Source organism: Leuciscus leuciscus, assembly GCF_965113295.1.
Source record: "Leuciscus leuciscus genome assembly, chromosome: 10".
NCBI lineage: Eukaryota > Metazoa > Chordata > Actinopteri > Cypriniformes > Leuciscidae > Leuciscus > Leuciscus leuciscus.
The window spans coordinates 26,118,927-26,128,371 of record NC_138734.1 but is presented as its reverse complement, the minus strand read 5'-3'; positions in this window follow the sequence as shown (position 1 = coordinate 26,128,371).

Sequence of the window (9,445 nt, the reverse complement as noted above, 5' to 3'; positions counted from 1 at the left end):
GTGATTAATCTTGTTTTTTGTTTTTGTTTTTTGATTGACAGCACTAATACGTTAATCTGTTAAACTGACAACTTTTATTATTTTACGCTAAATTAAGTATGGCGATTAATTTTCTAGAAGTGCTGTTAATATGCTTCCGGACAATGGCCTGCATACTTTATAGCCTACCACTTGAACTTAAGGTGTTGTGGACCTTCGAGCTAAAATAAAAACCCTCAGTCCACATGACAGACCTTTGAAATCTCATTCTGTCTAATGAGAGGGTCAGTTTAATGTCAGTGAACATATAAAGTGCTCAAATCAGTGAAAGCAACTGACCTATTTCATGTTTAAATGAACGATCCTGTCATGCACGGCCTATTGCACTTGTGGATTTAAATGATCACTTAACATGTTTCTTGATTGCATGATTGATATGACAGCTGCAAGGTGCAAAGTCACCTCAGGTCAGCTTCACTCCGATGGGTCCTTAACTAGCAATTGCAAAATCTTTTGTCTTTTTTCGCTATGCAAGCCACATTTAGCCCTCTCACACAAAGCCCATCATCTGTGGTGCCTTGGCACGTCTCGTGTTGATTTATGAGCACATCCCAGACCTCTTTAATGTCACAGTAATGTGTCTTTTCGCTTCACAGCTCCTTTATACTCAACACAGCCACTATCAACCCTTCATGACATTCTCTAACTGACTGCCTGCTGCTCCTCACACGCTACGCTCACAAACACGCACGTCTATACCAAATTATCACTAGTATTTGATGGAGTGCAAAAGTGTTGATGACATTTATAAATGTCATATGGTGATATCTTTACAGTTACAAAAAAATAGATGTGCCACATCCACGCGATTAAAGTCTTCAAACACACTCTTTTAACCCTGTTTAACCGAGAGTAATTTGTCAGCATATCTGTCGACCTAACAGCTCAAATTGTCTATTTCTCATAACCAAAAAATCGAATCATACACTCAGTCAAATGTAAATTACTGTAATGTACGAAGAAGACCTCCGATTGAACTCTTTTTTTTTTCATATGTAAATTTCACTCTAATCATCATTCTTTCAGCACATTACACTCCCATGAACATCTATCACAATCATTTGACATTCATTTTCATTGGCTGCATGCTAATGCATGTGCATTTGTGTAGGCATGTGTGCATTTGGCATCAGTGGCATTTCTTCAACCTAATCCAAGTGAAAAAATATATACTTTATTGTATTATATTCCCTTTTTCAAAGGAATATTGCAAATACTAATACTAAACTTTTTTTCCTATCTTTAAATATATTAAAAGTATATTAGCATCATACTTTTACCTATTTTCACAAAACAACTTTTAACACACTTTAAAATAATTGGACTTTAGTATATTTTCTAATAATATATTTTAGAAAAATATACTTGAAGTTTTAAAGTTTATTTATTTGCACTTTGTTAAAAATATATTTCAGGTATATTTTTAACTGTGTGCTGGAAATGATCATTGTAACAAGTATACTTTCAAAATACTTTCAAAATACATTATAGTATACAATAGTATTTTGTACAAAGTAAAGCTAAGTATTATTTGTTTATTAATGTGCATTTATTTTTGAAGACAAAGTGGGCAATATGTAGTTCTTGGAATAAGCCAAAGGTATTACTTAGCATATACTTTTTACTCAAATATAACACACTTATGGTATATTGCTTGTATGTTTTGAAGACTCTCGCAATGAATTTGTAATTTACTTGTAACACAAATAAAGTACACTTTAATATCACTAATGTATTTAGTCCCTACATGCATATACTTAAAGGTGCTGTATGTAGCTTTTCTACTAAAACGAATCCTTTTTTTATTGCCTGTGTGTGAAGGGGTTGTAATCTCAAATTAAAATGATCTACTTTGCGGGTTTTGCTATTACCTCTGAAAGCAAGTATTCGTATTTTTATGTGAAGGTGCCGGGTCGGATTTACCGCGAAATCCAGTGATGTCACCTGCATGTGCGCTCCCGAGTAGAGTTCTGCACCCGCGGGAGCCGCGGGACCCGACGCAAAACAGAGCGGCGCGGGACAAATTTTGAAAGGTCATTGCGGGAGCGGGCGGGATGATGAAGGTGCACTTGCGGGTGCGAGCAGGGGGGATGATACGCTGCACTCCCGCAAATTAAATATGAGTGTAAAGTAAAATATATAAATGATTAAAGTAGCGTACATAATTTGTAGTTGTGAGGGAGATTCTGTTTGGCAGCAATAAAAATGTTTTAAGCAGCCTAAACTTGGATGTTGTCGTTTGGGGTAGGGCGGGGCCTAATCTCACGCACACTTGTTTAGAGACAATTCCTTCCCGCTGCTCCGTGTTCGAATTCGAAAGCTTCAAGTTCAAAATAGACAGCATGGACGAGGAAAAGAGCACCTCTAGTGCTTCAGATATAGGCCTAAGCGCTTCAGAGGTAAGCACTTCTCTAAAGAAAGGCACATTTACTACAACAAAAATATCACGAAACCTCAAATCAGACATTTGGCAGTCTTTTTCGGTTGTGCATCATGGAGAGGCGAATCAACTACCTTTTGCCTGCTGCGATAAATGCCAAAAGGTGTTAACATACAACGGACACAAATCGCATTTTTTTCCAAGACCTTTCGTGAGACAGAAAGTGAACATACATCCTGCCTGCCGTCTTGCGGGCATTTGCGGGCGGGAGCTGGACATAATATCACAGATGCGGGCGGGAGCGGGACTAAAAATGACAAATCTTTGCGGGAGCGGGCGGGAGCGGGACTGAACACTGCGGGAGCGGGACTGAAAATTGTGTCCCGCGCAGGTCTCTACTCCCGAGCCTCTCGCCTCGTCTAGCCTACTGACTTTGCACTCAACAGTGACGACACTGCAACTTATGACATGGACTTATGACTTATGCAACTTATAACATGTCGGATAACACTAAGAAACGACCTGCTCCCAGCACAGCACGTCACAGACTTGACGAGCAGAAGCTCGTACGAGCAGAAGCTCGTATTAAAGGCCAGACGTGAATCGGATGAACTTCGGGTGAAAAAACACGGATCAACATCGGCAGGGCATTTGAATCATGGAGAAACCTTATCTACAAACCTAGAATGTACATTTCCTGAAGAAAATGTGAAGTAGTGCTTGCAGTGGCAAAATTCTGCACGGTTGATAGGGTTCCATACTTATCATGGTACGAGCATGGAGCATTAGTTCAACGTCAAGCTGATAAAAGTAGCCTATTATTGTAACGTTGCAGTGGGAGTTTACCTGAGTTTCCAGCATGTTGTGGGATGCTTTCTCCGGTGTGTTGCGTGACGCGTCTCAGTCTGGCCGGTACCCACAGTGCTCGCTCATAAATTCGAGCACGCGCAAGAGCACGCGCTTGTCAACTTATTGGTTGCAATCTGAAACATCACTGCTAGAGGCCGCTGAAAACTACATACAGCTCCTTTAAAATATACTATACTTGAAGTTGTTCCAATTTAGTACACAAAAGTACACTAAATACACTTAACCCACCACCTTTCTTAGGTACAATGAAGTAGGGGCTGTAGAAGCCGTACTTCATTTCGGCTAGTGGAACCAGCTCTATTGCATCCTTCGCCAGTAGGACTGCAATTTCCGCACGCATGACAGGGGCTCTTTCGCATGATACCGAAGTTAAACGAATGCCTCTGAACACGGGCGGACGCCGGCCGAACTGAATCGTGTAGCCGAGTCTGATGGTGCGGAGAATCCAGCTGGAATGATTGAAAGCACTTCCCAGGCTTCCAAAAATCGCTCCAGGGGAACCAGAGGCACCACAGACGTACCCGGGGTGGGGCAGCGAAGTGGAGAGCAGGGATGCAGCACAGACATGTTTCCATGGAAAGGTATTATGTACGGGAGAAGACATAATCGGGTCCTCGGACCGTACCCATCTGCCGGCTGGCGACACAAGAGAGGATCGATGGTTGCAAGGCTTTACAGGGTCGTACACCATCAATCTGACCCTCTTGGAACCCAGGAATAGAGGAATTTGTTCTTCTGACAATTCGGAAACCACTGGACTCAGAGGAGCCGGCGGTGGAACAGAAATTATTTGAAGAACTCCTCCCCCCATCCCTGGGTGGCCTTTACAGGGTCGTACACCATCAATCTGACCCTCTTGGAACCCAGGAATTGAGGCATTTGTTCTTCTGACAATTCGGAAACCACTGGACTCAGAGGAGCCGGCGGTGGAACAGAAATTATTTGAAGAACTCCTCCCCCCCATCCCTGGGTGGCCTGTTTCAGGGACGCTTAGTCTTGCTCTTGCCACCTGGTTTGGCAGCGTCTGATACAGGCTGGGCGGCCTGTCTGCGGCTAGCTCTCCGCTGAGGCCTGAGTGAAGGTTGTTGTGGTGGCCCAGCAGGAGCTTGAGCGGCGGCAGGGGGCGCCCTCGGCAACGTGCAGATGGAGGAATACCACCAGCGGCGGGGTGATGGCAGCAGTGGGCCGCTGGGGCAGGATGTGTCGGACCTCCTCCATCTGCTCCTGAGATGCAGAGAACTGTTGGGCGCAGTTCTCCACCACGTCACCGAACAACCAAACCTGGGAAATTGGGGAGTCCAGGAACCGAACCTTGTCCGCATCCCCCATATCAACCAGGCTGAGCCAACTATGACGCTTTTGAACCACCAGGGTGGACATTGCTAGACCGTTCACGCAGGTCGCAACACAAGTCAGTTGCAGTGCGGAGCTCACTAGACTACCCTCATGCATATCTATGAGTGTTTCTGCCTGGTAGACCTGTAACAACGCCATGACATGCAGAGAGGAAGTACAACACACCTCCGACTAAAGGAGCTGCAGCACAGCACTCTCTGTGGGCATTTCTCCAGACCAGAGACTGGCTACTGCTACAAAGTCCATCACTGGATGTCCTTGAGTATGGATGGAAACAACGAGAACAAGGTTATGCACCAGTCCCTACAACAGATCCCATTGCATTGGACTACCTTCTGAAGTTTGTCAGCTACAACTGTGCAGGGGACTGTGACACTCTCAGGTGCTCCTGTAAAAAGCAAGGCATCAAGCGTATTTCTGTTTGTGGGAACTGTCATGGTAACTCTTGCCAGAACATCAACCAGCCAGATGATAACAGGAGTGAGGGAGATGCAGGGGAGTTGGATGAGGTTTGTTACATTTTAAACTGATTTAGGAAGTTTTGTTTTGTAATTGTTCAATAAAACCACTTTTTATGGATTTCTGTTGGAGTCATTTTTACACAAAACTAATGGCTGGGATAGATTCAGCACCCCCAAAAACCCCTAGGTAGACATCTCAAAAGGTAATATTGATAACAAAAAATTTAAAAGAAACATTATTTTTACCCAGGCCGTTTGAGCACCCCAACTTTGATTGCCTCTCCAGGCGTTTCCCTGAGGATTTGGCCGTGGATAAATTGGGAGGTGTTACTAGACACCTATAGGAACACATTATTAAAAAAAGCAGATTGGCAAAAAAACCAAAAACAAAGCCTAACTTTCCCTAACTACCTGGGGAACCTCCAATGGAACCTCTGGCCCGTCCATTTCAGACAGGCCAGCACGCTCAACAAAGGAATCCATTGGTATCGGTGTGATGGAATCGTGAGGAGTCCACGGGGAATGGTTACTGGGCAGAACCTCCATCACTATCCTACGATCACCCAAATCACACGGCACCCAAGGGTGGGGTGTAGAAATGAGGACTCCACCTTCGCGGACGAAGGCGAGTCTAGATCTCAACACCGAGACAGTCATGTTCCCGCAATGAGAACACCAACTATCCACAAAAGCTGCTTCAGCGTATTGTGAGCCCAAACACGTGATGCAACAGTTGTGACCGCCACAGGGGGACAGAGAACGACCGCATCCAGAAACACACGGTCAGAATGACATCTTGAAAAAGACGCAAACGCACCCGTGTTGCTCTTTCAGGAAATAAACGCTCTCACCAGTGCCGGAGCACACAGGGGAATAATTGCGGCAACACTGACAGGGATGGTGCAGCCTGTACCAGTGAAGCACTCACTCTCTTCGCCCTCAACCGGCCGTCAGACAAACAAACATAAACAGAAATTTGCTTTGCTGTTAAAACAGCAGTTGAGAGCTTAGAAAGCTCGTGATCACCGCTGTCACGTGCTGTAAACACCAGCACCGGGAAAGACTTCCTGAAGAAGCACCAACACACTCGCTTGTTGTAATACAACACACTCTTCAGAGACATCGACATGAAGACCGATCGGCTCCGAAGCGAAAGACAACTGCGAACATCCACTTCCGTATTTATACCCGCGCTGCGGGGCGGGGCTTGTGATGCAATTCACGCACACCAATGTCCATTGGCTCGTTTTTACAATACTCGAAGATGACAGGCTCCCTAGCGTGATCCCAATCAGTCGACACGTCGACTACGTCGAACGTGCCCGACTGAAAGGGAACTAAGAGGTTTGTTACTAATCCCAAGAGAAAATGAATGTAGAACACATAATTAAAGTAATTATTTACATAAAAAGTTGGAGTGCAGAAAATATTGTCATGCTTTTAGAAGAACAGAAATATTATGTTTGCCATTTTAGCCTGATAGTTTTAACATTTGTGGATCAAACTATTATTTTGATTGACAGGCTGACATAAAACGACAAGTCGGAACTCAATGCCAGCTCAATTTTCCAAACAATTGTCCTTTGTTGGAGCCAGAAATAAGATCATAACCTTCAAGACAGAAATCAGCTCCATTGTAGAGCTCTGTAAGGATGGAAGACATAGTGGCTATATAAGTGGGTGGCTATTCAACTGGCAATAATACAATTTGCAAGAAGTCTTGAAACTGTCTCTGTTCAAACACACTCAAAGCATTAGCTTTTCTTTTATTCTTGTATTTTTTGTTCAAGCTGCATTGTCTTGGATTTGTGTGGTAAGATTTTAACAAAGCTGTGCTCAATTGTGGGACTTAACACCAGTTACCTTTTAGCAACAACTGTTTTCAGTGAACGGAGGCCCACTGCAAGTGAAATAACTCCCATTCGATCCATTCAGTCTTCCAACGTTTCCATGACCCTTTTGCACTGTAAGTGTCATATTTCCTTCACAATCTGACATAAATTCAGACAGGCAGCTTGAACAATAATACAAGCTTCAAATGCAATCAATGTAGCATAAAGACAGTGATCACAGACATAATACATCATGCACACTGGGTTAGGTTTAAATGCCTTGCCAGCCGTAAACCCCACGCAGCTCTGCTGTCATCATTCTTATTTCATAATAATAGTGCTAGCAAGGAATAGCTGGATATTCCAGGAACCAGTGGCTATAAGGCTGCAGTTGATCGGTCATTATTAAAACCCAGCAAAAATCAATAAAGTCCTGTCACATTAGTTAAAGTGCATCTGTATTCCCAGCACAAACTCTCGGCTTCCTCCACGCTGGAATTCAAATACTTACCTGGACACAGACTGTAGGATCAGTAGCTAATTATTATTTTTAAATAACCAGTGTGGAAAGGGACGGTAAACATTGTGAGTCTGAGTCATAATAATAAGTGCCTGAGGCAAAATTCCAATCACATTTGCAGAGGACACTGTGGTGCGTGAAGATTCTGGCCATGGGGAACATATGTAATTACACATAACTCTCTCTGTCACACAGAAACACATATTCATATGCCAAATGCGATTAGTATACCAGCGGCGCATAACGCACATCATATACATCAAATTACCTATACAAGGTCTATTATATCACTCTAACATGGAACACAGCAGCAGAGATATTGGTATGTGATGGAGGTTAAGGTATTATAAACAATCAATGCTTTAAATCAACCAGCAGTCCTCAGAAAAACACTGTAATTTACTCCCAGAAAAATGTGCTTGTGCTGAAATAACCATACGATGTAAGTGCATATACCCGATGAAAGGAAACACTGATAATGCTGCTCTATTAAAGATTAAAGCTGTTGTGGGTTTAAAAATGTTCAAAAGGGAGAGAAATGGTAAGAAATAAAGAAACGGTAAATAGCTTGTGAGGCCCCTACAAATATTACTCTGTATTATTTCTTCAGCTAAATAATAATATAATTGACCCTTAGCTAAGCCACGCCCGAAAACCGCCACAGGCCAATCGTGGCTTTGCAACCGTAACTAGGCGCGGGAGGTCTGGCAAGCTTTCGAGCGAGGGAAACATGACGAAGCGTTGTGCAAATCTGATACCCGGTCTCCTAAAACTTTTTACAGGGGGGCTGGAATTTTTTCCCTTCCCAAAACTTTCCGGCTCTTGCCAGGTCCAAGGCGTAGATTAGACCCACGACGTGTGAGCAGTAGCCTGGCGCGCTAAAAATATAAGCGGATGCTATCATTGCAAAGTGGTCAGGCTCATGTGTTTATTACACAATATATATGTATAAGCTGTTTGATTAATAATTATTAGAATATTTTCAAATTTCACTTACCCTGCTGTCCATGAACAAAGCTGTTCCTCAATTTGTGTGTTTCCCATTTGAATGGTCAGCGTATGAGGCGGCTGCTGCTTGCGCTGGGACCTATAAGCTTTAGCTTAAATTTTGATGAAATTATTCTCTAATTGGTTGAATATTATTTTGTGGATATATCCCTTGAATGCATACTGCTGTCCCTTTTGTCTTGCTCTCTCAGATATTTCACCTGTTTGCCAAAAAATACTAATTATCTCCTTGGGAATGTCTGACACCGGTGCATACACTGTAATAGACGTGCCAGGCGTGAAAGCTTGTCAGGCGTAGCGACAGTAACCAAGGAGGGCGAGGCTTAGTGAAGGGTGAATTAACATTTAATCAAAATTCTCCAAATCATGGTTTAATTAACTTTTTTTTTAAACCATGGACCCCATAATGTGGAAGAAATATTTCTATTAAAAACTATATACTTGACTGGTCATCAAGTCACGATATATAGGCATATATTTGTTTTAAAAAAACAAAGCAAAATTATTTCACAAAATGTTTTGACAAACATACATCATCCCCCTTTAATTAATATACACATAAATTGTAATAATATTACTAATACTAATGAATAAACAGTATAGGCATATAAGGTAAGGCTTTAAATAGCAGTCCCAAACTAGTTTTTGTTAATAGGCGTACAATTAAGTTGGTATGAGCCACCACAGTCATTTCAACATATACAAAATAACACAAAGGAAAATAACATGGCATTTTGGGGTTATGAAAACAACAGTTACCATAGTGAATACACAATACTGAACTGTTAATGAAACATGGAAACTGCTCCTGAATATTATTTACATAATACCTGCATCCAAATCCTTCCCAGCAAACACAGGGCGCACCAGTTATGTTATTTATTTGTACTTTACTTGTATTTCATGACTTACTAATTAACTACGACGTTTGCACGTTAGTGAAGTGATGTAATAATAATACTGACATATAGCCTGACAA